Source organism: Athene noctua, chromosome 1, assembly GCF_965140245.1.
Source record: "Athene noctua chromosome 1, bAthNoc1.hap1.1, whole genome shotgun sequence".
Taxonomy (NCBI): Eukaryota; Metazoa; Chordata; class Aves; order Strigiformes; family Strigidae; genus Athene; species Athene noctua.
This window is the reverse complement of record NC_134037.1, coordinates 228,290,720-228,317,377: the sequence shown is the minus strand read 5'-3', so window position 1 is coordinate 228,317,377 and position 26,658 is coordinate 228,290,720.

Genomic DNA, 26,658 nt, shown 5'->3' with positions numbered 1-26,658 from the left:
AATGGGTTGCTAAAAACTGCACTGAGAGCAATTGGGGATGGAACTTTCAAACACCGGGATGTGCATTTTGCAAAAGCCACCTGGTTAGTCAATACAAGCTGGCCCTGCTCAATCAAACCTCCTACATACTGTAGATGGGGCTAACCTCCCATGGTGTGCATTAAAAATATGATGAGGAAGACGGTCTGGGTTATTCCTGCATTGGATAAAGGTAAACCCATGCATGCGGCTACTTTTGCACAAGGACCTGGGTGTACTTGCTGGGTAATGCAGAAGGATGAAGAAGTCTGACGTGTGTCTCAAAATTTGATTTTAGGTGAAAATAGTCAAGGAATCGATAATTAATCCTTTTAATGCAATTGGTGGCTCACAATATCCTCCTGTCACATCCAAAGCCTCCTGCTCCACCACCTGAGCCAACTCCACCTCACTCCTCCAGCCTTAAGACTATCATGAGAGATGGAACCTAAATGGACTAAATGAACTCAGTAGACATTTTGTTAGGATGGCCAACAGACTAAGGAATGATATCTGTGAGACCCAGGAAAAGAGGTGGTGATTCCTTAGAATGTATTTGGAACCTGAACAATAACATCGATGGTATGGAATGAGGGGTGGAGACTGTTCTGGTCTCATCTAGGATAGAATTAACTTTCCTTGGGCTGAGAGGGAATACACAGAAAGATGGCCAGGCCCGAATTGGTCATTGGAGTATTCCATATCATGTGATGTCGTACTCAGCATATACGCGGACATGTGCTCTCTCATGCCCCGTTTTTTTTGGTTTGGTTTCCCAGTCAGCGCACTGGGATTTCTGGTGTTGTCAGAATCACTGCTGGGGGCAAGCTGCATACCAGTTATTGGTCGGTAAGTCACAACTGTATTTTTAATTGTTTGGACTTAATATTGTTAACTGTTTACTGCATCATATAAACATACACAAGTCTGTGGGACCAAATAGGATAAATGCGAGGGTGCTGAAAGACCTGGCTGGGGCGTTCACCAAGCTGCTTTCCATCATTTACCAGCAGTCCTGGCTGACTGGGGAGGTCCCGAAAGACTGGTAATTGGACAGTGTGAAGCCCATATATAAGAAAGGTTGGAAGGATGATTTGGGAAATTACAGGCCTTTCAGTTTGACTTTGGTGCCCGGGAAGCTGATGGAGCAGCTCATCCTGAGTACCATCATAGTACTCATCATAGACTCATCTGGGGATGAGTCTCTTTAACCAAATAGTAAGCAATAGGACAAGAGCTATGGCCTCAAATTGCACCAGGGAAGGTTTAGGCTAGATATTAGGAAGCATTTCTTTCCATAAGGGGTTGTTAGATGTTGGAATGGGCTGCTTAGGGAAGTGATGGTGTCCCCATCCATGGAGGTGTTTAGCATCGACATAGCGCTTAGGGATATGGTATAGATGGGAACTGTCAATATGAGGTCAATGGTTGGACTGGATGATATTCAATGTCTTTTCCAACCTAGATGATTCTGTGATTCTGTCATAGAACACATGCAAGACAACGAGATGCTCAGGCCCAGTCAGCATGGGTTTATGAAAGGCAGGTCCTGCCTGACAAACCTGATCTCCTTCTACGACAGGACGACCTGCTTATTGGATGAGGGAAAGGCTGTGGAAGTTGTCTACCTTGATTTCAGTCAGCCTTTGACACTGTTTCCCACAGCACTCTCCTGGCAAAACTGGCTGCTTGTGGCTTGGATCATCGTATGCTTTGCTGGGTAAAAAACTGTCTGGATGTACAGGCCCAAAGAGTTGTGGTGAATGGAGTTAAATCCAGTTGGTGGCTGGTCACGAGTGGTGTCCCCCAGGGCTGGGTTTTGGGGCCACTCCTGTTTAACATCTTTACTGATGATCTGGACGAGGGGATCGAGTGCACCCTCAGTCAGTTTGCAGATGACCCCAAGTTGGGTGGGAGTGTTGATGTGCCCGAGGGTAGGGAGGCTCTGCAGAGAGACCTGGACAGGCTGGAGCCATGGGCTGAGGCCAACTGGAGGAGTTTCCATAAGGCCAAATGCCAGGGGCTGCCCTTGGGCCACAACAACCCCCAGCAGCACTACAGGCTTGGGGAGGAGTGGCTGGAGAGCTGCCAGTCAGAGAGGGACCTGGGGGGGTTGATTGACAGCCGGCTGAACAGGAGCCAGCAGTGTGCCCAGGGGGCCAAGAAGGCCAATGGCATCCTGGCTTGTGTCAGCAATAGCGTGGCCAGCAGGGACAGGGAAGGGATCTGACCCCTGTCCTCGGCACTGGTGAGGCCGCACCTCGATTCCTGTGTTCAGTTTTGGGCCCCTCACTGCAAAAAGGACATTGAATGACTCGAGCGTGTCCAGAGAAGGGCAACGAAGCTGGTGCAGGGTCTGGAGCACAGGTCGTACTGGGAGCGGCTGAGGGAACTGGGGGTGTTTAGTCTGGAGAAGAGGAGGCTGAGGGGAGACCTCATCGCCCTCTACAGCTCCCTGAAAGGAGGTTGCAGAGAGCTGGGGATGAGTCTCTTTAGCCTAGTAGAAAGTGACAGGACAAGAGGGAATGGCCTCAAGTTGTGCCAGGGAAAATTTAGACTAGATGTCAGGAAGTATTTCTTTATAGAACAGGTTGTTAGGCATTGGAATGGGCTTCCCAGGGAGGTAGTGTAATCCCCATCCCTGTAGCTGTTTAAGAGTCATGTCAACATAGCGCTGAGGGATATGGTGTAGTTGAGAACTGTCAGTGTTAGGTTAACGGTTGGACTAGATGATCTTCAAGGTCTTTTCCAACCTAGATGATTCTGTGATTCTGTGAAGGTAAACTACATCCACAGCCTTTCCCTCATCCAATAAGCAGGTCGCCCTGTCATAGAAGGAGATCAGGTTTGTCAAGCAGGACCTGCCTTTCATAAACCCATGCTGAGTGGGCCTGAGCGTCTGGTCGTCCCACATGTGTTGTGTGATGGTACTCAGGATGAGCTGCTCCATCAGGTTCCCGGGCATCGAAGTCAAGCTGACAGGCCTGTAATTTTCCCAATCATCCTTCTGACCATTCTTATAGATGGGCGTCACACTGGCCAATTTCCAATCTGTTGGGACCTCCCTGGTCAGCACTGCTGGTAAATGATGGAAAGCGGCTTGGCGAGCACCCCAGCCAGCTCCTTCAGCACCCTCGGGTGTATCCCATCTGGTCCCATAGACTTGTGTGTGTCTGTGTGATGCAGCACGTCACTGACTGTCTCCTCCTGGATTGCAGTGGGGTCGTTCTCCCAGTCCCTGTCTTCTGGCTGAGGAGGCTGGATTCCCTCAGTACAATTAGTCTTGTTAATAAAGACTGAGGCAAAGAAGGCATTAAGCACCTCAGCCTTCTCCTCATCATTCATTACCATGTTTCCTTCTGCATCTAGAAGGGGATGGAGACTCTCCCTGGTCTTTCTTTTGCTACTGACATAGAAACATTTCTTGTTATCCTTGACTGCTAAAGCCAGATTAATTTCCAGCTGGGTTTTAGACCTCCTGATTTCCACCCTGCATAGCCTCACAGCATCTTTGAAATCACTGTGAGTGGCTTGCCCCTTTTTCCAAAGGCTGTAAACTCTCCTTTTCTCCCTGAGTTCCAGCCAAAGTTCCCTGTTCAGCTAGGGTGGTTTTCCCTGTCACCAGCTTCTTTTATAGCATATCCCCAGTGAGATCGTCCTTGTTGGTCAGTATAAGGTCCAGCATACCACTTCTCCTCATGTCCTCCCCCATCACTTGATGGAGACATCACCAATGTGTTCCAGGAACCTCCTGGATTGCTCCTGCCCTGCTGTGTTTTCCTTCCAGCAGATATCAGGGTGCTTGAAGTCCCCCATGAGGATCAGGGACTGTGAACGTGAGGCTGTTTCTGTCTTTCTGTTGAGAGCCTCATCCATTTGTTCTTCCTGGTTGGGTGGCCTGTAGCAGACACCTACAGTAACATCACCTTTGTCTGTCCTCTCTTTAATTGCAACCCATAAAGTCTCAGTTGGTTCCTCACCCATCCATCCCCACGTAGAGCTCCATGCACGCCAGTTACTCTCTGACATAAAGGGCAACTTCCTTCTACATCTTCCCTTCCTGTCCTTCCTAAAGAACCCATATCCCACCACGGCAATACTCTATTCATGGGAGCCATCCCACCATGTCCCCAACAAGATCGTAGCCCTGCAACGGCACACAAGTCTCTAACTCGGCATGTTTGTTCCCATTACTGCATACTTGAGTGTACAGGAACTAGAAAGAGGCACCCCGGCATGTTGAGTTCCTGGAGATGCTTTGGATGATTTCTCTATAATGGTGCCATGTAGGCAATTCTTGTTCTCACTTTAAAGCTCTCCTTTTGAGCTCAGCTATCCCTTTGGCAAAAATAACATTGCCTTGCTTGCATCTCATCTCTCCAAAATAGATGCCTACCTGCAAACTGGGTCCCATGGTCATAGAACACAAAATCCTTTTACCAACAGCAGTTTTGCAGCCAATTATTGACTTGTCCTATTAGTGCACTTGCCTTATAACATTTCCCTTCAATGACAGGATTGAGGAGAATACCAGGTGGACCCACACACCCCTGATTACTACCCTCAGAGCTCTATAGTCACTTTTGATACTTTCCAGGTTTCCCCTGTCAGTATGATTTATGTCCACAGGGAATTAGAGAAGCATGTGTAGTAGTCAGAGGATCAGGTGAGTTTTGACAATCCCTCTACAACATCAAGCTTCCTGGTCCCTGGCAGACAGCAAGCCTCTCACGATAATGACTGGTCATGTTGGCAGATGGGTGCCTCTGACTTGCTATTTATTCCTCATAGGCTTGCACCAGATTCTTTGCTTGTAGTCATATCTGTCTTCTCTTCAGCTTGAGGGTGGTCAACCTATTTTGCAGCTGGAGGCAGTTAAGTGGAGTAGTAGTCTTCCTGTTCATGACAGAAGTCACTAATTTCCATCACTCCCCTTCTCCAGAGGTTTTGCTTATCTTCATAAAGAGTGCAGACACTGCCTGCTCCTCTACTGCAGGTGGGCACAGAGGCTGTTCAAGCTGTTGAGTCTTACAGAACATCCAGACTATATCTCCCATATGCAGTTGGTTGTTTTTCTTCAATGACTTGTTTTAAGGTATAATGGACAGAATTATCTCTGTCTGGAAAACAGGCAACATTCACCCATATGTATCAATCTGAGAAATTCAGTGGGCAAAGGCTCTTGTTCAGTTGTGTCAGGGAGTACGTCATGCTTTGCATGCTCTATAACAGACAAGAAGGCTGGCTGGATTTCCAAGGATCTCAAAACCAGTAAAATATCTTTATATCTGTGTTTTATCTGTATTAGTTCCACATTCTTCAATAGGTGACACACAGAAAAAAAAAAAAAACAAAACAAAACACTCAATTATGTTTCACTTTATGTATATTTCAGATTCTAACAGGCTGTTTAATTATTCTGTCTTATTATGTATGAAAATAGCCATTTTCTTTTTTGTGTAAAACAGTAGTACTTATAATTTAATTGAGTGATGAAGGGCAAATGGCTGAAGGGCTAGGTAAAGTGAAATGACCCTGAATTTGTTCTAAACATATATGAATTTATTTTATACAGTCTTGCTTTGGTCTGGTACTTTGGGATGAATGGAATGGGTTGTCTTTATCTTGTATCATTCCAAATAAAATTGACTCCTTACTTTTTTCATTCTGTATTATCTAGAGGCTCAAATCTCAGTGTTGTACACCAAATAACAAAAAAACAAAAAAAAAAAAAGTGATTTTGAATTACAATGAAAACTTTGTGTAAAGTTAGTGCGTAAAACATATGGTATGATGAGGGTAGACTGCAGTCTTATTTGGGTATGGTGCTTCTCAGGAAAAGTATCCCACTGCATATTGATTTGGAAACTATGTAAGAACAATTCTATAAACAACCTTCTAAAAAACAAATCTGCTACTACTGCAATTTCAGCTGGAGTAGAGACATGAAGTACTTTTAACGCTTAGATGAAGCTTGCAAGATAGCAGATAGCCTCATTTCCATAGCAGCCAAATTTTATGAAGCCCTAAGCCAATTATTTAATTAGCTAATTTGCTCAGTCACAAATAATTTGCACGTAGCTCTAAATGTCAGATTTGAAAACACTGGGGAGAGTTAGTCCTAGTGGAAAGTATATTACTGAGAACAGAATTCCCTTACAAGGTTTTTTCAGGAAGTCTCAACAGGTTTGAGGGATGAAGATCAGTTTGTATTCATGATTGCGTTGAGAAGTGGGGAAGAAAAAGGAGAAAAGAGTGTTATGAATCTTAATAGATGATAGATGATGACCTTGGTTGCCTAAATAATTCTTATAGAGATACTACACCTCTCTAATATCTCATTTTAGCTCTAAATAATTTTGGGGCATATGCATGTTTATGAGAAAATGAATCTGTCTATCTTCCCACTATATTAGGAAAGGGAATTTTAGAAAAAGAATATTAACATTTTTCTTTATCCCATTTTCTTTCTATGAGTTTATTCTGTTGGAATCTCCAGATCCTTCTGGTCATTAAATCCTTCTGCCTGCATAGTGACATTTTTTAAATAGCTCTGCCTTCCTGTAGCTTCATCTATACTCTTTCCATGATTCTTCCCATTTTCTAGGACAGGAAGAAAACAGAAGCAAAATAATTTTAAAACTCTTGCCCTATCTTTTGCCCCCTTACCAATGTACTGTATCAGTAAGAGAACTGGCAAATTCATCTGCCAGTTTCTTTAAAGGTCCTTTTGATTACCTGCTGAGTGAGAACAGTCAATCTCAAGAATTGTTCTTCTAAGACTACCCCCCACCACTACAATCAAGTAATTTGCAAGAGATTCCTGAGTGTTGGCCACACTGGAGTTATGGGCAAGTGAGCACAGAGAAAGAAGCTTTGGAAGAATTCCAATAGGTTAGCATTATGGTTTTCTCCCCATTAATTTTCATTCCCCAAAATATTTCCAAAATATATTTGCAGCAGCTCCTCTCCCCCACTTTTCACAGTCTCTCCTTTGCATATGTCTAGATAGATCTCATTTTCCTTAAAAGTACTATTACTTTTTTTTTCTCTTAGGAGCTGTGATGCTTCTCTCTCCCCACAAATACTTTTGTTCTCTTCTATGAAGATTATAGTTGCTGAGTTTTCAGGAGGAAAAAAAAAATCCTACTCACAAGTAGGAAGACAAAGGTAAATCAAAGTTTTCAGCATTTCTTAAGCCTCAGAGTTTTAAGCCACCAACATATTTTTTTGGATGGTCTGAAAACCTGATTTCTGAATACTGAGTGATTGCACAGAGAGAACTAGAGGGTTTTGTTCCTGATGTTTTTTTCTTTCCTTAATGTGCTTCTCTGTGTGACCTGTCAGCTTAACAGGTACAGTCAATGATTTAAAGTATTCAGACATGAAGGATTTCATGTACTGGGGAATACTGTATTAAAAGTTATGTATAAGCAAACTGTTTTTCTTTCAATTTTGCATTTGAAAATGGTTGATAGAAACACAACACTGTGGAGAAAGGAAGAAAGTTTTTTTTGACCCTGTTTTCTGTATGTTCGAAACAATGCCAATAATCCAGCTACATGGATACATACACATAAAACAGACTACCTCAGCTAGTATGTGTCATGTGATGATCTATATTGTAATTTCCTCTCTCTCACAGAAGCACATACACTCACACATATTCACACATAAATATTCCTCAGCCATTATCTCAGAAATATTTGGATTCTGCTTCACAAATACAACAAAGCTACTGTTATTAGCTCTGTTTTCTGTCTTACTATGTTTATCTCTTCCAGCAACAAAAGGAGAATTAAACCACCTCTGTTATATTGTCAAAAAGCTAATTAAAGGAAGTTAAAAATAATATCAACAAATAAAAGTTTATAATAAAAAAACACTCAAGGCCAAACAAGCAGATGCCCAGCAACCCTCAATCTCTTTCGTTTTACACATAATTCAACCCTTATATAAATGCTAACGGTAATATTGACTCTGAAAACATAGATGTTTATCCCCAGGCCATCAGTAATAAAACTGGCTTCATGTAGCATGATAAGTAAATGCAGATACATATTAAAGGTATTATTGGTTTACTACCTTATTTCCTTTACGTTGTAGGCAAAAGCTTCCATCTGTTGTTATACAATATTAAGCTCCCTTGTTTAATCTCCTTATTGTTTAATTTTCTCTTTTTTTCTTTTTGTTTTCCAAAGACCAGTTTTTATTTTTTAATCATTTACTGTAACATGATTTTTTTTCAACATTGCCTACATTGTTTTCTTGCTGTCTGTTCAATTGCCTATGTCTGAACCCAGCTGAAATATGGCAGGAAAAGAATGACTCATAAATAAAATAAACCACAATATTTTCTCTGAATACTGCATAGGTGTTTTGTAGTTGAAGGAGGGCAAGAGCCAGGTCCCAAGGAGGCATCAGAAACCGATATACTAATATTTCATAAAAATACAGTATTCTCTGGATGTATTGCTTTATCTTGATACCATGCAAATGTTCTATATTTGAACTCCCCATTTAAAAATAAAAAGAAAAAATTTTCTTTTAATATAAGGGTTTGGACAGTAGACATTAATTTGGCTGCTGCTTTATGTGATAGATACAGGCCAATTCATTATCTTTTGTTTGGTTTGGGTTTTAATTCTGGGCACTGTTATAAAATAAAAATGATTTAACTTCTTGCCGTACAAAAGGGAACAACCACTTGCAATTTAACATCTGGGCACATTTTGTAAAAATATTTTCCTTACTAATTTATCACCTTGATTGAAAGAATGACAACAATGCTACTGTCAGCTGTATCCCAAAGTTAAAAATTTTTATTTAAAATGACAGGTAGACTTGAATGATCTCCCAATCCAGATTTGATTAAGAAGTCCATAATGACATGACATAGCAAGTTATGGGACACAGTGAAAACTGTCTTTTTTTCCTACGGTGACACAACTGTCTGGTGACTTTTCTCATAATGGTTCCAGAAAGTGGCAGAATTATAATTATGACACTGGCAAGAATATACCCTTTTATTGGTGTTTTTTCTTATAACTGTTATATTGAACTGTTCTGATCACTCTAATTCGTGTTGGTGGCAGATTGCATTGTGGTATTTCAGAGTTTCTCTATTTCATTTTTTTCAGGAATTTGTGACTCTTTGTTTCTCCTTTCTTGATTTAACTTTAAGCTTATTTTTAATGGAAAAAAAAATACAGCTTTGAATATTTTTAAAAATTCTGTAATGTTAATTAAGAAGAATCATAAAGTAAGTGGACAAGTACATAAACCCACATTGCCTTCATTAAGGAGATCTATAAAATAGGGAGAGATATACACCATCAAGCTCTGTTCTCTATCATTTGTCAGTGTAAGCATAGAGGATTTCCACTAAAATGAGACACTTACTCAGAATTTGTTATAGCTGACCAAGATTTGGTGTAAAAATCATGACGTTTGTAATACTTATTTTTAAGCTGCAATAAGAGGGCAACACCTTTGGTTGAAAGAATATAAATTCTCTACATAGACTACATTTTCTGAAATATACTTGATTTAGTATAAGATAGTCAGTAAGTAAAGACACAGTTGGTACTAGGTCCCTTCAAGGATTATTCTTTAGTAATTTAGGTAGTAAGGATGTTTGTTTAAGCAGATGGAGACTCATCATTTCAGTTGTCATAAATAAAATTGCATATTAGAACTTCAAAAACTCAAGTGCTGAATCAGGGGAATATTGTTATTTTAGCATTTGTGGTATTGAAATAAATGTTCCTATCAGAATACCAGGGGAGAAGTTGTTTGTATACCTCAGCAGAACATATATCACTAAAGTGTGAATTTTATGAAACGCGCATGGCAGAACTTCATAACTTCTTGCTGTATTATGAAATCATAGACAAAAATCTCTGGGGACTGTGAAGTCAAATGACTTCTGGGGAGGAAGAGGGGAGGGGGCTGTCCATGCAAAATTGCTGATTTTTAGTTTGGATTCTCATTCTGTTATGCAGTCACATTAGAGAGTCATATTTGTCACCGTAAACCTCAGATTCTATTAATTTATAAAATTAAATCATTACAAGAAACCAGTTTGGCTATCAGAGCAGTAATGCATCAGAATGAATACAGTGAAGTTAGCTGAAGGCCAAAAAACAGAGCCTGAGGCTGACCCCACAGTTAACATGTCGATGTGATAGCCCTCTGGCCTGCCATAAACCAATCACTCCCATCAAAGCTGTTTTCCTGAAATCTTGTAATATTCACAGTAGAGATATGGGTGAAGAGCCTAGGAAATCTATTTGAATCCCATATTCATACAGATATTTTGAAAGGTATAATCAAAAGGAAATTTTCCAACTGCGGGGGGGTAGTGAATATCAAAATGAAAGGGATAATAATAATAGAGTCACAAGCATAAAGAAGCTGTCAGCCCTCTCCGATGCAGAAAGGATGCTAAGTTTACGGATGTGTAAACAAATTAAGGTCAGTCTTTTACTCCACCTGAAAATGATTTGGACAAGTTTACTTCAGAGTAAAAGTAGAATGGCTTGTGTTAAGGGTGTTCTCATCTCACTCATGCTAGTTTCCCCGAGGCTATAATAAACACAACTTTTAGTTTGTTTGCTTGTCTTCTTCTCAGGAGTGAACACAAGCCCTTAGAAGACAGGATGATGAGGAAATGTGTATGAAAACAGTAATTTGACAGCCTCATATTTTCTAAGGTGTTTTAATTAACTTCATAGAAAAGGATTCATCTCACATACCTTCAGACATCTAAAAAGTAATTATCTATGTCTATACTAGTCACCTCATTTCCCTTTTTTGGAAGAGAAATAGATGCCTGCATTCCCTTCTAAAACAAGTACCTAAAATCACCCTTGGAGATGTCAGTATTCCTCCAGTAACTATAAGGGCCCTCTGATTACCAGCTTAGATTTATATGACTTAATGATGTCTAAAATTAAATTAAATGAATGGCATCCATTCTTCCTTTGCAACAGTTTATTTTTCCCAAAACCAACGTAACCCTGAAATATCAGTATAGGAACACTATTTGACTGTTTTGTCTTCTGTTAAATAGTACTACTTTGTATTTATACATACTGTACAATAGATTAGTGTATTACCAGTCTGCAGAGAATGATGCTATGAACTCTCCAAATTCTTGGGGTTTTTTTGTAAAAACACAGATGTTCATGACAAGAATTTTTCCAAATACTCACAAAAGTAGAAATGTATGCTTTCTTAGTTCTCATACCAGTTCTGGACAATTGTGTACTATTCACTGCACAGTAACATCCAGAGAATGATATTAAAATTATGTGTCATTATGATGACATAACGGACACAAGACCTTATGTCTCCTTGTGTTGGTTTAAGCCCTGCCGGGGCCGGAGACCGCATTGCCGTTGCCCCTCCCCCACCCTCAGCTGGTCGGGCTGGAAGTGAGGCACAAACCCCGGGTTAAAATAAGAAGAAATTTAATACAACAGTGTGATAAACAATCTGAACAACAACAGTAGCAATGACAACACCAATAAATAGTAATAACAGTAAACAAGACAAAAGATATACAGAGAAATACCACAGTGGTTACAGACAGCCCTGTGCTTCCCTGGACCAAAGACACAAAGGAAAAATCTTCCCACGCTACTATGCCCGGACCTGACATCAGCATGGTATGAATAACCCGGCTGGAGATCCCTTCCCCCTCTCTGCTGGGGAAACTTAACCCTATCCTAGCTGAACCAGGACACTCCTGAATCATTATTGTATTGATGTCAATGGGATTATTGCCACTGACTTCCACAAGACTAGAATGTGGACTCTGGTTCTATCAGACTATCAGCCAACACCTTAGATGGAAAATGAAGGCTTACCTTGGCTGTCTAAGCAGTAGCAGGAGGGACTTTTCTGTCCCAGTGAAAATAATATATACTCCCATTGATGGTCCTTTTGATTTCAGTGAAATTGGTGGAATTCAGCATACAAGATATTTCATGAGTGAGCCTTAATGTGGCCTCTGTGTGCTCCAGATGGAAAAGTCTGGTGAGGATTTCTAAGACTTATACAAAGCTGGGGAGAACCCTCTTTCTGACAAGATTTTACAAGCCACAGTTTTGTTGAGATAGAAATGGTAAGGTGTCCTGGTTTCGACCAGGATGGAGTTAATTTTCATTGGAGTATTTTATACCATGTGATGTCATGCCCAGGTGGGGGTGTGGCTCTCGCTTGGGCTTCCTTGATAGAATGTTTGCCGTCTGCTTGCCGGTCACTGAGTTCAATAAGCCACTGTTGCATTTTACCTGTTTTGTTTTTGAACTCACTATTGTTGCTCTTGTTCTTTTTTTTGTATTTAGTAAATTATTTCTTTTTATTCAACCCACGAATTCTCTTTCTTTGTCCCTCCCCTATCTTACCAGATGGGGGAGGGGAGGTGAAGGGCCGGCCACGCTCCGCAGTTTTTGACGCCCACTGTGGGACACGGAGGCTTTTCTTTTTGTTTGAGATAATAAAAAATGAGTAAAATGTGAATTGCTTGGCTCTGTAAGATCTTATCATCTCATACACAATATATGTTTCCCATGTTGTTGCTCACCTTCCGTGAGAGTTAACTATGTGATGCCGATCTGTGCTAACATGTGGTCATCAGTCCTGGGCTATTTACAGCTGTGTTTGAGAAATTTGGGGGTGTTCAAATATATGTGGAATGTTGATCTAAACATGGTTACCCTGCTGTTAGGAGCTAGTGTGTTTCTGAATGTGGTTCAGGATTTGTTTATTGTTAAGCTACAATTTTAAATTAACCAAAATAAGAGAGACTGCAGCCACTACAAGCCCGAGGACAGGCGCTGCAGCTGATCCAGAGGACCAACCCGCGACAGTGTCAGTTACTCCCATACAGATGAAGAAATACACAAAAAAATCCCCTCGCAGTGTACAGGGTGATGATGAACCAGGCCCATCACAAGAACAGAAGGAGGCAGAGCCAGTGATAGTCACACAGTCCTTGTCCTTGAGTGAGTTGTGAGTCATAAGGAAAGATTACAGCCACCAGCCAGCTGAGCAACTTGTTTGTTACCTGGCTGCTGCGGTGCTGGGATAGCGGCGCCAGTGGAATGGAACTAAGGGGCAGGGAGGCGAGGCAGCTGGGGATCCCTGTCTAAGGAAGGGGGCACTGACAAAGCCATTGGAAAGGAGACACAAAATCTCAGTCTCTGGAAGCAACTTCTGTCAAGTGTGAGGGAGAGGTATCCCTTCAAGGATGACTTGATATGTCAACCAAGTAAGTGGACCACTATGGAAAGAGGCATTCAGTACTTGAGGGAGTTTACTATGACCCAGATAATGCACAGATACACAGAGATCCAGATGAAGTCTGATGCACCCAGCCCATGTAGAGGAGTTTTGTACGGTGCACTCCCTCGTCATACACCAATGCATTAGTACTAACGGACTGGAGAGACAAAGAGGGACCAACTGTGAATGAACTGGATTGCTGACTACAACAATATGAAGAAAGTGTCTCTTCCCACGTTACTGCGTCTGTGAAACAATTATCTCAAGATATCCAGCAACTTAAGGAGAACACATCCTACTCCCCACCTGCACAGACCAGAATCTCAGCTATAAGGAGAACAGCTGGCAATGTGGCATCTGGCTGCTGGCTGAGTACAAACCTCCACACAAGACCTCTAATTTCGAAGAATCACAATCATCTACGTTGGAAAAGACATTGAAGATCATCTAGTCCAACAATTAACCTAACAATGACAGTTCCCAACTACACCATATCACTAAGCACTATGTCAAACATGACTCTTAAACGCCTCCAGGGACGGGGACACCACCACTGCCCTGGGCAGCCCATTCCAACGCCCAACAACCCATTCTGTAAAGAAATGCTTCCTAATATCCAGTCTAAACCTTCCCTGGTGCAACTTGAGGCCATTCCCTCTTGTCTTATCACTTAATACTTCATTAAAGAGACTCGTCCCCAGCTCTCTGCAACCTCCTTTCAGGGAGCTGTAGAGGGCGATGAGGTCTCCCCTCAGCCTCCTCTTCTCCAGACTAAACACCCCCAGTTCCCTCAGCCGCTCCTCGTACGACCTGTGCTCCAGACCCTGCACCAGCTTCGCTGCCCTTCTCTGGACATGCTCGAGTCATTCAATGTCCTTTTTGTAGAGAGGGGCCCAAAACTGAACACAGCAATCGAGGGGCTGCCTCACCAGTGCCGAGTACAGGGGTCAGATCCCTTCCCTGTCGCTGCTGGCCACGCTATTGCTGACACAAGCCAGGATGCCATTGGCCTTCTTGGCCCCCTGGGCACACTGCTGGCTCCTGTTCAACTGGCTGTCAATCAACCCCCCCAGTCCCTCTCTGATTGGCAGCTCTCCAGCCACTCCTCCCCAAGCCTGTAGTGCTGCCGGGGGTTGTTGTGTCCCAAGGGCAGCCCCCGGCATTTGGCCTTATGGAAACTCCTCCAGTTGGCCTCAGCCCATGGCTCCAGCCTGTCCAGGTCTCTCTGCAGAGCCTCCCTACCCTCGAGCAGATCAACACTCCCACCCAACTTGGGGTCATCTGCAAACTGACTGAGGGTGCACTCGATTCCCTCGTCTAGATCATCAATAAAGGTGTTAAACAGGAGTGGTCCCAAAACCGAGCCCTGGGGGACACCACTCTTGACCGGCTGCCAAATGGATTTAACTGCATTCACCACAACTCTCTGGGCCCGGTCATCCAGACAGTCTTTTACCCAGCAAAGCCTGTGCCCATCCAAGCCATGAGCAGCCGATTTTGCCAGGAAAATGCCGTGGGAAACGGTGTCAAAGGCCTTACTAAAGTCAAGGTAGACAACTTCCACAGCCTTTCCCTCATCCAATAAGTAGGTCACCCTGTCCTAGGAGGAGATCAGGTTTGTCAGGCAGGACCTGCCTTTCATAGACCCATGCTGACTGGGCCTGAGCATCTGGTTGTCCCTCATGTGTTGTGTGATGTTACTCAGGATGAGCTGCTCCATCCGCTTTCTGGAGCACCAAAGTCTGGATGACAGGATTGTAATTTCCCAGATCACTCTTCCAAACCTTCTTATAGATGGGTGTCACATTGGCCAATTTCCAATCAGTCGGGACCTAACTGGTCAGCCAGGACTGCTGGTAAAGATGGAAAGTGGCTTGGCGAGCACCCCAGCCAGCTCCTTCAGCACCCTCGGGTGTATCCCATCCGGTCCCATAGACTTGTGTGTGTCTGTGTGATGCAGCAGGTCACTGACTGTCTCCTCCTGGATTGTGGGGGGGGTCGTTCTCCCAGTCTCTGTCTTCTGGCTGAGGAGGCTGGATTGCCTCAGTACAACTAGTCTTGCTCTTAAAGACTGAGGCAAAGAAGGCATTAAGCACCTCAGCCTTTTCCTCATCACTGGTTGCCATGTTTCTTCCTGTGTCTATCAGGGGATGGAGGCTCTCCCTGGTCTTTCTTTTGCTGTTGACATACTTAGAGAAACATTTCTTTTTATCCTTTACTGCTGAAGCCAGATTAATTTCTAGCTGGGCTTTAGACCTCCTGATTTCCACCCTGCATAGCCTCACAGCATCTTTGTAATCACTGTGAATCACTAGCCCCTTCATCCAAAGGTTGTAAATACTCCTTTTCTCCCTGAGTTGCAGCCAAAACTCCCTGTTCAGCCAGGGTGGTCTTCTCTGGCATCAGCTTCTCTTACAGCACCTGAGGACCACCTGCTCCTGAGCCATTAACACTTCCTGCTTAAAGAGCACCCAGCCTTCCTGGACCCCTCTACCCTTCAGGACAGTCTTCCAGGGGATTCTTTCAAGCAGGTGCCTAAACAAGACAAATTCAACCCTTCTGAAGTCCAGGATGTCAGTTCTGCTGCCCCCTCTCCTGGCCTCTCTAAGAGTAGAGAACTCTATTATTGCATGATTGTTGTGCCCTAGTTGGCCTCCAACCTCCACATCATCCACCAGTCCTTCTCTGTTCACAAAGAGGAGATCCAGCAGGGCACCTTCTCTGGTTTGTTCACTCACCAGCTGTGTCAGGAAGTTATCTCCCACACATTCCACATTCATCCACCTCTCTGTCCTGGTTGGGTGGCCTATAGTAGACTCCTACTATAACATCTGCCCTGTTGGCCTTATCCTGATTCTAACACAAAGACACTTCACTCTGTCTTCACTACACTTGTGCTTAAAGCAATCATAATATAACTATTATTATTATAATTATAATAAATGTACATAACTTTATATAACTAAATAATTATAATAAATAGTAACCATAATAATAACTCTCCCTGACATACAGCACTACTCCACCACCTCTCCTTCCTTGTCTCTCCCTCCTAAAGAGCTTGTAGCCTTCAACTGGCACACTCCAGTCATGGGAGACATCCCACCATGTTTTTGTAATAGCCACTACATCATAATTTTCCTGTTGCATCATGGCTTCAGGCTTGTCCTGTTTGTTAGTCATGCTGTGTTTTTGCCTCAGTTCCCACTGAACTGTTGACTTCCTGCTTCTTGAGCAATCATCCAGCTTCTGGGTCAAAAATTATCACCTTTTATCCGTTCTTATCACCTCACTGGTGAAGTCATAAAGTCATTTGCAAGGCACACATGGCATCTGGCATACACAACAGAGCCACAAATTACATACAAACACAATGGAGCCAGTGATCAGTAGTCCTCTGCTTGATGAGAAATGCCTAGTTTCACTCTGTCTACGTTTCCCCCTCCTTGAGGATTTATCTAAGGAGTTTGTCAATAAAACTGCAAGGGAGTGAGAGGGTGTGTCTGCTTTCTTTGGGTGACATATCTTACATTAATTACAAAGGTCACAGCTGGTCACTGATGAATGTTTGAGGCATTTCTGACACAACCCAGTGACTCAAAGCACACAAGCAAGCTTTGAGACAATCATTTGACATTTCAGTCTCTCACAATCCATTGTAACTGGAAGAGAGCAAATGTCATAGTCATCTACAAGAAAGACCCAAGAAAGTACCCAGGAGACTACTGGCTCATTTGTCTTAATTCAATCCCTGGGAAAGTAATGAAGCAACTCCTCTTAGAAAATACTGCAAGCCAAATGGGTCAGGTTATTGGCAAAATCCAGCACAGATTTACTAAAGTCAAATCTTGCCAGACTAACCTGTTCACCTTCTACGACTATGTAACATTTTCAGTTGACATGGACAGAGCAGTGGATGTTGTTTACCTGAACTTCAACAAAGCATTTGACACAGTTTCTCACAGCCTTCTGGATAAACTGAGAAGATACAGATTGGATTGATAGTCTGTGACATGAGAAATGTAGGAAATTGGCTAACAGGTTGTACTCAGAGGGTGGCGATCAATGGATTTTACTAAGGCTGGCAGCCTGTCACAACTGGGGTCACTCAGGGATCAGTAATGGGGCCTATACTGTTAAACATCATCTTTATAAATTACCTGGATGATGGGACTGAAAACACCCTCACCATGTTTACTGAAACAAAATTAAGTTGTGAGATGAACACATCAGGAGATAGTAGTCTTATAGAGAGACCTGGACATTCTAGAAGAATGGCCTAGGAAACACAGTACAAAGTTTAAGAAAGACAAGTGCAAAGTCCTGCACCTGGAATGGAATAACCATGGAACCCCGTACAGGCTAGGATCTGTGTGGCTGAGAAGCAGCCTTGCTGAAAGGGACCTTGAGGTCCTGGTGGACAACAAGCTGAACACAAGTCAAAAGTAGATCCTGGGCAAATTGGATCCTGGGCTGTATTCACAGGGGCATTGCTAGCAGAGATAGGGAGGTGGTCATCCCACTCTACTCAGCATTTGTCAGGCTCCGTCTGGAGTACTGTGTTTAGTTCAATTCAAGACAGATGCAGAGACAAGAGAGTGTCCATAGGAGGGCCACAAAAATTGTTAAAGTGCTGGAGAACCTGTCCTATGAAGAAAGATTGAAGTAGCTAGGTCTTTTCTCCCTGGAGAAGGCTTGGGGGGACCTTATCAAAGTATTCCAGTACTTAAAGGATGTCTACAAAGAGGACAGAGACTCTCTCTTCACAAGGAGTCACATGGAGTAGACAAGGGGCAATGGGTAAAAGGCTCACTGGAAGAGCTTTCATCTCAACATAAGAAAGAAAATTTTTACAATGAAAGCAATCGTTCACTTGAACAACCACACCATTGACATGGTAGAGTCTGCCTCCCTGAAAGTTTTCAAGGTGCAATTGGACAGGCTGCTAGACCCACTGTCAGTGAAGGAAGAGTTGGCATGAGAACTATTGTAGGATTTGACCCCTACAAATCAATGAGTCCTGACATTATCCACTCAAGGGTATTAAGAGAGATGGCTGATGTCATTATGAGGCTGCTCTCCATAATTGTTGAGAAGTCATGGAGATCGGGGGATCTTCCAGAAGACTGAAAGAAGGTTAATGTCAGAAAGCTAATGTCAGAAGAACTTAAAGGAGGATCCAGAAAATTATAGATCTATCAGTCTTACTTCAATCACTGAAAAAGTTATGGAATGAATCTTCCTGGGGGCTATCACAAGTCAAATGAAGCAAATGAAGCAGTTGGGAAAAGCCAGCACAGATTCATCAAGGGCAAATTGTGCTCGACAACCCTGATCGACTTCTATGACAAAGTGTGATGTGGGTCAAACAGTAGACATTGCCTCCCTGGATTTCTCCAAGGCTTTTGATGCAGTTCTGAACAGTCTCCTCCTAGAGAAACTGATACAGTCTAGGCAAGTGGTCTGTGCAGTGGGTGGGGAACTGCCTGACAGGCCATACTCAGAAGGTGGCAGTAAATAGCTCATTATCAAACTGGCAACCTGTCACAAGTGGGATCCTCCATGGATCAATATTGGGCCCAACGCTGTTTAATATCTCCATAAGTAATCTGGATGATGGGATCAAGTGTACTCTCATGAAGTTTGCTGATGATACCAAACTGAGTGGGGAAGTGGACACTTTGGAAGGGAAAGCCACTCTGCAGGAAGACCTGGATAGGCCGGAGGAGTGTCTAACAAGAACCTTATGAAGTTCAACAGGGACAAGTGTAAGGTCTTGCACTGGGAAAACATAATCCAGGAGTGCAGCACAGACTGGGATCTACCTGTCTGGGGAGCAACTCTGAGGAAAGAGACCTGGGCGTCCTGGTAACCAACAAGCTCTATATGAGTGAAGAGTGTGCTGCAGTGGCAAAGAAAGCCAACAGTGTGCTGGACTGCATCAACAAGGGCATCACCAGCAGAGATAAAGAAGTCATTGTCCCATTCTACTCAGCACTTGTCAGGTCACACCTGGAATACTGTGTTCAGGTTTGGTCCCCACTATAAAGAAAAGATGAGTACAGACTGGAGAAGGTCCAGAGAAGGGCCACAAAGATAATCAAGGGGCTGGGAAGCCTGCCATATGAGGAAAGGCTGAGAGAACTGTGTCTGTTCAGCCTTGAGAAGAGAAGGCTTAGGGGAGACCTCATCCCATGTTCCAGTTTTTAAAGGGTAGCTACAAGGAAGACAGACAGTCTCTTTTTACAAGGACTCACATGGGAAAGATGAGGGGGTAATGGGTACAAGTTGCTCCTGGAGAGATTCCAGCTGGACACAAGAGGGAAGTTTTTCATGAACAGAACAATCAGCCACTGGAATAATCTCCCCAGGGAAGTGGTGGATTCCCCAACATTGGACACTTTCAAGATTCAGCTGGACAGGATGCTGGGACATCTTGTCTAAACTGTGCTTTTGCCAAGAATGGTTGGGCCAGATGATCTTTTGAGAGCCCTTCCAACCTGAGCTGTTCCATGATTCTGTTCTATGATTCTAAATTTTCCATTAAGGATATTGTATTACCTTCTTTCATCCCTACAAGGAGGGTAAAGGTCAAGCTGATGTCAGAAATTGAGCAGCCATTTTTTACCGGTTCTTTGTGCAAGCATCCATGAGCCTGTGGAACAGAGAACTGTACCTCTGAGCTACAGAGGATTTGCTTTCTGTAAGGTCTCTACTGCATGTTGCATTTATTTTATTAACAGTGAACACTTTGCATATTTAATTTGAACCAGTCTTAGTTCTTGCTGTCATCAAAGTACACAAACCTGTAGAGAGGCCCAAGAACTCTACCCTATGTAGGGCAGAGTTCTGTACTTACCATGATAGCTATGTCTGAAGTATTTATTTTTATTCTGCTAAGTTTACAATCTTACTAAATGGTTTAAAATAGACCTGAACGTTTGCAGTTGTGGATTAACTCCAATATGGTGTTCAGCCCCACACAGCTGCTCATTTACTCCCCCCATGATGGGATGGGGGAGATAATCAAAAGGGCAAAAGTAAGAAAACTTGTGGGTTCAGATAAAGACACTTCAATAGGTAAAAGAAAAGCTGCGCAGGCAAGCGAAGTAAAACAGTTAATTCATTCAGTACTTCCCATTGGCAGGCAGGTGTTTATTCATTTCCAGGAATGCAGGGCTCCATCATGCAAAATGTCTACTTGCAAAGACAAATATCATAACACCAAATGTATGTCATAATACCCTTTCCTCCTTCTTCCCCCAGCTTTTTTTACAAGGCACAACATCATATGTCTGTGATATCCCTTTGGTCAGTTGAGGTCAGCTGTCTCATTTGTGTAAGCACTGCTCAGCAATAACTAAAATATCATTGCGTTATCAACACTATTTTAATCACAAATCCAACACATAGAATTATACAAGTTACTATGAAGAAAATTATCTCAGACAAAACCAGTACAGCAGTGAATGATTGCAATGTTTGTGATGTAAAAAGCCATGACTTCTTAATATCAACTAAGTTTTGTTTGCTAAAAATAAACCAGACCAGTCTTAAAGTTATTCTAACTTACTAAACAGACAAAATCAAGAAAGAGCATAGAATTAATTGTTTATTCTACTGAGCAGGCCCTGAATAAATATTAGTTCCACCAAACAGAAAAACCTGGACTGCTGTGCTTTTTTGTTCACAAAACAAGTTTAGCTCATCAAACTGAACAAGCCAAAGTTAATAAGTAAATATACAACATGTAAATCAAACCTATATTAAAACTTGAGAAAATAAATAGGATGCAGGAAGACAAGGAATCTGTTGCTTTTCTTTGCTTGAAGAACAAATCTACAGTCACCTGTCTGGGTGTGAGATAAATCTCATTTGACTTGTTTGGACTTGCATGACAAGATTTGCCTGGGTGGTTGCAGGATGTCTGCGTATAGCCATATTTTTTCCCTAATATTTGATTTATTACCCTTTCAAGTGAGTTTGACTTTGAAGATGCTATCATGGAAAACATAAAGTGTACGTTATTCAGAAACAGAAAGATTGTACAGTCTGCCTCCATGTTTTTACCAAGGTTAAAGAGCGCAAATTTACTAAAAAGGTAATGGACTGTGTTCATACCTGGTGAGATTCCTTTGCTTCTTTTCCTTCGCTGGCTTTGTACATTGGACAGTTTTGACCAAAGAGTTTCATATATAATTTAAATTTCTATTTTTCTGAAGACACTTCATACTTTAGAAAGTAACTGGCACTTCAACAGCAGTCTCGGCAAAGGAAGAAAATGCTGGAAGTGCAGAGATTCATCCTCATTTCCAGAAGTAGCCACCTGAGGTCAAGATTAAGGAACATTGTCAAGTAGTCTGCAGATGGACTGCTTGTTCTGTACCTATTCTACAGATATAAAAGACTACTCTTTCCATAATTGTCACAGTGGTAGATTACATGACCAATAAATTCATATTTTCCTGCAAGCTTCAAACTTTCATATGTATGAAATACAGTCTAGCATGTTGTGGCAAAAATACTTTATCAGCATGCTATATTATTAACTGACAGTGAAGCTATAAAAGAATTAGTCTTCTGGGTAATCTTTGCTAACATAACCATACTTATATCACCATATCCTCTTCACATGCCCACTGAAAATAATTCTGAAAAATCTTAGGATATTAAGGAGGTTAGCTGTACGTAGCAATTGTTACTTACTCTCCACTGTAAAACTCTACATTCATTTATCTCAAGACAAGTATATGGGGTATAAGGGAGCCATAATGTTTAAAAGATTTTTCTGGAACATAATTTCAAAACTATTGTCAAAAGCAAAACCCTCTGAATATTACCTGAAAAGCGGGAAAGCCTATATCCCAGTGGCATGAAGCTCCTTTTTAAAGCCTTAATGGAAAACATAAAACCTTAAATTCATCATTCATGTCCAGTTTAGACTGAAATTGTGCAGTCAATATGAAAGTGCATTCTGTATTTAAATAAATGAACAAAGTATTTTGGAGAGAGAGAGAGTGTTTAAAATACCATAAATAATGTCAGCTTTTGGAAGCTACCGAGACACTGGAATATCATAGTTAACCCTAAGGAAAGCTGTCTAGAAGGCATGAGGCAAAAAGACTGCATAGTGTGCACCTAAAAACTGTGGAAGCATTTGGTAAGCATTATGAACTTCATGGTTCAGATGTATTATGTTCCTGTGATACCTTGGTACGATATATACATATACATCTACATACCATGCAGAGAGGGACCAGCTGTAGATCTTAAGAGCTGAGGGCCCCTTCAAGATTCTCCTGGTTTTGGCCAGGATAGAGTTAACTTTCCTTGGGCTGAGAGGGAGCACAGCTGAAGGGCTCGGTCCTGATTGATCACTGGACCATTCCATGTCATGTGACATCAAAGCTCAGTATATATATGCCGGGCACTGCTCTCTCACCTGCGTTGTTTGTTTTGTTTTCAGTTTTCAGATCGGCTGGGCAGAGTTTTTCTGGTGTGGTCGAGATCACTGTTGGGATCAGACTCTGTACCGGCCGCTGCTCGGTGAGCCACTACTGCATTTTACCCGTTTTGGACTGCTACCACTACTGTTGGCTTTGATACTAAATTTTTTTATTATTATTTAACCTACAAATTTCTTCTTTTGTCCCCCCCTTATTTCACCAGGGGTGGAGGGAAGTAAACAACTGGCCACGTGGTGATTTGCTGCCGGCTGAGTTCAAACCACCACTAGAGACAGAAAAATGAAGCACAGGCCTTGAGCAAAGTGCCTAGAGGCATTATACCTTTGAAAGCAATTTCTTTAATATTCAGCAGAATTATTGCTATGGAGTTTCAGGTCAACATATTACCATACGATACCATATAGGGAAAATCTCTCATACGTAAGTCTATCTACCGCCATCCTGTACTTTTTCTACTTCAGAATGACTAATGCAAAACAAAGAGAAGAAATTAATTGAGATGAAATGAAAACCATTCTATGAGTTACTTCAAGGATGAACCATCGTGTACTGGGCATAAAACACGGTCTTCACTCACACTTGCAATAAGTGTTGATTTTCAGGCTTCAGTGTAATTAGTTTGGAGTTTACATTAACAACTACTGTAATTTGTAATGTTAACATAACTAAGAGAATCCTGTTTGTCATTCTCCATGCCCTTGGCAAACACTTAAATTCATTTTCATGACAGTCGTAGCAAAACAGGGAAGTCACTATTCCTCTTGCCAACTACTCCAAAATCCAAGCAAATAGACAACTCCTATTTTAACTGTTTATTTTCTTCTATCTCAATTTCTCACATCCTTTAAAAAGTTTATTGACTAATCATGCCACTGTTATTTACTGTTGTATAATGTATGCCCCACTCCACATACAATACGATACATAATAACATTTTTTAAAAGGTTCATTGTCTTGAAAATGTTTATACAAATATATGTGGTGATGATGATGACAATGATGAAGGTATTAAGTCCTATAATCCCAATATTTCTCATATTTTTCTGATGTATCTTCTAAAATTTTATTGCATTAAATTTTGCACCTGCAGTTATTCTGAGCGCTGCTATAAAAGGATTGTTATGGAAACCTGAGGGGTTTGAGAGATCTTTTCTTTCTTTCTTTTCAAGCCTATTAGATGTGCAAGATTTTCTTTGCAGTGAATGAGTTAAAGGAATATTTCTCTATAAAGACTGTAGTAAACTAAATGTACAGACAATATGACATGCTTAGAAGTATACCAGTATGACTAGAAATAGAAAAACCCATCTTATGATTGTGATGTGAAGTCCTCACAACATAAAAAAAAGTTTTAGACCCAAACTCCAGACCAGTACAGGAAAACACTTGGAATATTTGGACAGTATTAAATATCTAAGGGTAAATGAGCCACTGTTAATTTTTGATGTCACTAGCTGTAAAAATAACAATGTTTTTTTAACTTCCACAACACTGTGATACCACCGTTATAATGACAGATGGAAAACATGAAAAGAAATCAAGTATTTCTGCATCACAGTTCATACTGAGTTCATTAGGAGATACCACATCCTTCTAAAGATATGGGGCTGAAAGCAATAGTCCCTTGGGAATTCCAGATACTTTGACTAGATATGAAAATCTTAGAACACTTTAATATTTTATACATTGATGACTGGTCCTTAACCACACTATGAAGCTTGTAGTGACATTACTGAAAGATTATACTTACACCTGCATTTCATCTAACCTAAGTAGGTCTAAGTGTTTTGCAATTCCTTTCCACTGTTTTTAAGATAAGTGGGCAAAGCTCGGTTTATTTATGTATTTTATTTTGGTATATGAGGTACTGTGGAACAATCGTAAAATTTTTCCTCTGGGCTTTGCATAACTAGAGTGAATATATAACATGTCTGTTCATAAGAAAGAAGGAAAATGTATACAATTTCCTATATAGATTTCAGTATTATGGTGGTCAAAGGATTAGAAAGAGTTGCAATGAGATGTAAGTCAGAGTAAATCTCAGTAGAAAACATACCAAAATGATGAAAACATAAGCTTTTGAAATTTGAAATCTGTGTCTATTTATTTTCCCTGTAAAGTGAAGCCTGCCATTCACCTACCCCTTTCAATTAATCTCCTTTTGATTGGTTATGTTTGACCCTGGTAAGTTCACCATTCCTTTTAAAATCATCTTTAATAAGCATTTGCAGTTGACTAGATTTGACTTAGAATCTTAGTTTCAGACTTCATCAGGGTTTAAGCAGTTCTGCTATATAAAGATGAAACAGCAATAAAAAACTTTGTGATGACATTTTTTTTTTATTTTGTGCGTGAGTCTTTACTTGTAGAGATGACAAATGCTATCTTTAATTTGACTTGCACATCATTTAGACACTAGTTAAAGCAACACATTTTTTATTAAGGGTTGAGTGAGGTCTTCCAAATGTTCCACAGTAAACCATTCATTTTATCTAAGCTGGAACGATGTGAAATCTTGCCAAAATAGCTAAAAATCAGAGGTGTTTTATTTTAGTACCTATTAAATACTTTGGGCACATGCAAATAAAATCAGTTCTCCTACTTTTCATAATCATAACGCAAAAAGAGAAAAAATCCTATACCCCTTCAAGTGAAAATGTATTCCATCTTGATTAATAGCAAAAATAAAGGCTATTCTTCCCCATTCTCATCTATCCTTTCTCCTCTCTACCACCTCAAGAGATAAAATGGCTATATCTGATTGTTTCTTTGTTCAACTAATTATGAGTTTTCACCTTTCTTCTTAAATACTTTCTTTTTCATGGATACATATATAGAACTTAAAGACAACGGGTTCACAATAATTTCTTGTTTATATGCTTTATATCACAAATGGACATTTTTCCTAATCTGTTTGTTCCCATAATTTGTATTTGACTAAAAGATTTTCTTCCAAATCGTTGTACAGTTTCAGTAGGATGACACAGCAAAAGTATTTGTTCACTCTTTTGATATTTTAGTACAATCATTTTGTTAAAAAATGCATTATAAACACTGTAATCAAACTTCCTCTCCATATTCTTTTTGAAAAACTAAACAGATTAGACTCTTTTCAACATAAAGAATTCTTTTTCCGCTCTCCAGGAACAATTTTTTACAGCTTTTCAAGGCTTTAAATGGTTCTTTCAAGATGAAACTCAGCAAAACTTTACTCATTATCTAAGATTACACATGCCAAACAACAGTGAAGGAGACACATTGTTGTCTTATTCCTGCTCACAGAACTAGTACTCCTATAATTTATACACCCAAAGAGCATATTTGTCTTTCTGCCTTTGTGACGTGATCTGAGTTGCCCTTGTATTACAATTCTTTGTCATTTTCAACTTCCTCCGTTCAGTGGGAATGCATTCTTATTTCCAAAAGAAACATATTTACCATGTCAAGATCATTATTAAAAATGAAGTGTTCTTAGACATATATACACATTTATTGGCCCAGCTTAACAAATTCTTGCAATAACTGTATAACTTCCTTATGCTCAACATGGTTTACCACTCATTTGTCATTCATACATTTTAGAATTAATTATACATTTCTTTCAAATTAAAAGTAAAGAAACCCCATGAGATTCAAAACCTGTTGACTGCTATTTGTGACATCCCCCTTTAATGATAATTTCCCACTGACTGCCACTTTTAGCTTAGCTCTTACTCTGTTGAGCTTGAACTTTGCACAGTGCCTGGTGGTCTCTTCTGGCTCTAAAATCTGTGGCTTTCTGAAAATTGTGGTTGGCTTCCTTTTTCTGAAGGGCTTTGGGGAACAAAAAGCACTCTCCTCAACACATCCCTATCACATGCAGTTTTGAATAAAGAAAAAT